Source organism: Lotus japonicus, chromosome 4 (genome assembly GCF_012489685.1).
Source record: "Lotus japonicus ecotype B-129 chromosome 4, LjGifu_v1.2".
NCBI classification, from domain to species: domain Eukaryota; kingdom Viridiplantae; phylum Streptophyta; class Magnoliopsida; order Fabales; family Fabaceae; genus Lotus; species Lotus japonicus.
This window is the reverse complement of record NC_080044.1, coordinates 58311730-58315944: the sequence shown is the minus strand read 5'-3', so window position 1 is coordinate 58315944 and position 4215 is coordinate 58311730. Positions and strand designations below refer to the sequence as shown.

General features: G+C 39.9%; 1 long non-coding RNA gene across 1 annotated transcript; it reads right to left on the bottom strand.

Annotated features, from left to right (window-relative positions):
* Positions 1 to 1262: 1262 nt before the first annotated feature.
* LOC130713957 (uncharacterized) lies at positions 1263 to 3633 on the bottom strand. Its single transcript, XR_009011083.1, has 2 exons — positions 3074 to 3633; positions 1263 to 1553 (listed from the first exon to the last, which is right to left on the bottom strand). It is a non-coding gene; the product is annotated as an uncharacterized LOC130713957 (long non-coding RNA).
* Positions 3634 to 4215: the final 582 nt, after the last annotated feature.

Below are 4215 nucleotides of genomic sequence, written 5' to 3'. Positions count from 1 at the left end.
CTTATTCCATATATAACCATCGTTTCGAGGCGAAACTCTAGGATCTACGAACGTCCGATTCCAATCATCGGAAGTTTGCCGAAACCGAAACCCTGGTATTTCAAAACCCTAGAATCACCCGACAATGAAGACTTTTTCTATTCGGAGCTTCAAATGAAGATTCCACACGCGTACACCCATTTCTCTTGATGATTTCAATCTTTCTTCAGAAGGAAGTTTTCTCTTCCGACATCCACTGCAAAAAGTAACTTATCGGGTAAAATAGTTTTACACCGACTTTGTATTAGTCACCTAAAATACAAGGAAACCTCTTCTTAGTTTTGGAATTATGTCGCCAAAACCTATCTTAGAATTCACGGAGAACGAAGCCGGAAAAATCTGAATCGCGAAACTTTCATTTTCCCGCGTTTTTCCATCCTCTTGCCTACGGGCGTTCCTTTCAGTCTTGATTCTAGTATTATCAAAGAAAAATATATTCACGTTTTTCCGCATTAGTTTCTTTTTGGTTACTAAAGTGACACCACCGAAATCGGGGTGTTACAAGCAGCATCTCACAGCTTCCGGCAATCGTGGGACCCTCTTAAATTTGAATCTCCATTTAGGTTCTTTTTCAAAGATTTAGCTCGTTAAGTTAGCTCCGTGTGGCCTCAATCAGACTGAAAATTCGGACTTGTAGCCAGGGCTGTGATCCTTCCATTCCAGACTGTGTCCAGAATTTGATGTTTTCGAGCAGCAGCATGTCACAGCTTCAAGCAATCGCGGGACCCGCCTAAAAGTCGAATCTCCATTTAGGTTCTGTTTCAAACTTGTAGCTCATTAGGTTAGCTCCGCGTGGCCTCAATCAGACTGAAATTTCGCGACTTATAGCCAGGGCTGTGATCCTTTCATTCCAAACTGTGTCGAGAATTTGATGTTTTCGAGCAGCAGCATGACACAGCTTCCGGCACTCGCAGGACCCTCCTAAAAGTCAAATCTCCATTTAGGTTCTTTTTCAAAGTTGTAGCTCGTTAAGTTAGCTCCGTGTGGCCTCAATCAGACTGAAATTTCGCGACTTGTAGCTAGGGCTGTGATCCTTTCATTAAGACTGTGTCGAGAATTTGATGTTTTCGAGCAGCAGCATCTCACAGCTTTCGTAAAGAGTAACTAATTAACCAATTTTCGTAAAGAGTTTTCGTCGATTCACTTATTAATCTTCAATTAATGACAAACCTCTCATTTTACGAAAACTCTTGAAACATAACCTTTCCAAAAACACGCGGAAGTAACCAACATCGTAAAACTTTTTAAATAACCAACTGTAAAGAGTACGAATCAAAGGCCTGAATGAAAATAAAGATTACATCAAAACTTGTTCATTCGAATTTAAGCAATAAAATTGTTCGATACCAACACTTCGGAAACTCTCAACCCCAACAGAAAACAAAAGACTCTCAACCAAAACCCTATTCCTTAGCCTCTTCCTCTTCCTCTGAAGTGTAGTCGTCCTCCGGTATTGGCACGTCACGTAGCATCAACTCCCAAGAATGAGTCATCGCCATTATCTTCACGACCATCTACCCCCCCCCCCAAATAAACACATAGCAAACAAGCAGGGTCAGGTCCAACAAAAAGAATGATAATGACAAAATCAACAACAACATATATAATATAAGTACATTATATGTCTTTTACGGGAAAGAGTCAGTTACTAACGGAATCTCACTTCACACAACCAGCTTTCACCTTGGATCCAACATCATTCGTCCAGCAGACGAACAACACCATGAGCAAAGCTCACAACATCATGGCGTTCCTTGGAACGACCACAGCACACCATGGGTCAGACACCCACAAGTCATAACATCACGGTTCAAATCGCATTCACCCTCGCGTGCAAGTTATCCGTTTTGTCTCTAACGGAACCATTGTTCTCATGGTCCATAGTCCTAACCAGACCTATGTCCAAATTATTCACATTTACTTGCAAGCGAGTTATAAATTCATTCTCTTGATGTTTAAGGCTCTAATGTCAATCCTAGAGTCTTATGAGTTAATATCGTATCAGATTACAACGTCAAGAAATAACAGTCACACTAGGAGGAATTACAGCTGGGTGAGCGACCTCCTAAACAAGTCACAACTAAACTTCATGCAAAGCATAGAAATAATCAGGGCCTCCCAAATTCACAAATTATTTACAAATTCCAGAGGCTCAGTTTACAGATATCATCATATAAAAATCTCACAAAGGTCCCTAATCACATGTTACTAACATTTCCAACAATTTCTCAAATTTAGTGTTTTTGGACAACAGGTGCAGCGTGTACTAAAACTGGTCTACAGACCGCAATACTTAGCCACAAAATTCACATGATACATGACTGGAAAGATAATTCGAAACTCTACACTTTTATAGTTTATCACTTTTCCATTGGAGATCCAGAATTAGGTGATATTAGGCCTTAAAGCTTGCTGTCCGGTACAGGAAGAACAGCAGGTGCAACAGTCACTAAGATCGACCTCCAGACCTCATTACTAGACCAAAAATTATGTTCTTTATATGCATAGAAAGCCAATTCGAAAATCTACAATTTTCCAGTTTATCCCTTTTTCATTTGAGACCCCGAATTAGGTGTAATTAAGCTCCAAAACTCGCTGTCCAGTACAGGAAACTGGCAGAGATGCTTTTGCCTTCAAATTAATTTTTCAACCATTCAAGTCCCAGAGTTTTAAACCATATTCCAGCAGCAAGAACCACATATCATATATCATATATCATGCTTAAATTTCCAGAACCAAGATAACCATCAATTCTAGCACAAAAGGCAGATCTAAGCATATAAATCTTCAATCATTTTAATCAAGCAAAGTCATAGAAGAAAACGGTAGTTGTAGTGATGAATAATGGAGAATCATGGCATCAACATTTCATCTCAAATCAGAAGCAAAACATCAAGATCTCAAGGCAGAAAAAAAAACAGCAAGCATCATGAACACAAAACTCTTGCAAAAGCAATCATGTTCATGACTTTTCTCATAGTAAAACATGGCAAATACCCTAGGCAATCTACCCAATCCTAGGACCAGCCCTTACCTTGGGTTCTTGGTCTGAAAAGAAGAAGAGAATGAAGTTTGGAAGAACAATCTCTTGCTGTCCAGGTCTCCTTCACCTTCCTTCTCCTTCGCGAAACCCTCTCTATTCGCGCTCTCTCCCTTGCTCGCGCGCGTGACCGGCGACAATGGTGGTGGCTTGGGCGGCGGCTCCCTTCTCTTCTCTCACACGTTCTCTCTTTGTTTTTCACGTGAAGGTGCTGTAGTGTATCTCTGTTTTCTGATTGTGGAAGAATAGGGTTTCCCCCCTTGGCTAAAATCCCATGCAACCCACAAGTGGGCTAGGGTTTTGTTTTCCACAAGCCCGACCCAAGTCCAACCTTAACCCACCAGTCTAATTACCTAATCAGACCTGAAACTTACTAAAACCTAAGCCCTCAAAGGTAAATTCATAATTAAATTCGGACTTAGAAGAAAAACAATGTAATAATCCCGCTGGCACTGTACAGCCGGAACTACGTTCACTAAAACGGGGATATCTGGAGCTACAGATATCGGATCGACACGAAACCACTTGGAGAATTTTCTAGACTTGAAGGGCTACAACTCTCATGAAGGAAGTTTTGCCAAATGAAGTCGTTAAGACCCTCTAAAAATTCACACAAGTTGACAGTTCTAATCTTCCAGTTATCAAACATAGCCAAAAACTTCAATTTTATTCAAACTTCCATAAAATTGTTCCTAATTGAACTTAGGGCCTTACACATGTCGCTGGTTATCTCTCTTTCCAATTATCTGAAAACCATGTTCCAGTTCAATATGTAGAATAATAAGAGAAATTTTCTAAGTACAAGATTGTAAGCAATGTTGTTTACTTTGACTATGTTCCATGGATATATTGCAGGTTATAATTGATTCACATCCTTCAATAGTGGCTTTACTTGCAGCTTTGTTATTTGGTGAGTCAGTTAGAGTTATTGGAGCTGCTGGGCTTTACTTTGTGTCATAGTAGATGTTATGTAATCATTAATATTCTCTCTCTCTTTACCCCGCCCCTTCTGCCTTTTCAATCAATTCTATTATATGTATAGTCTGAACTTCCCTCCTTCTGCCTTGTGAGAAAATTAATATGATATATATTGTCTAAATTTCCCTCATCACGCCATTTCTTTTCATCCTTATTCT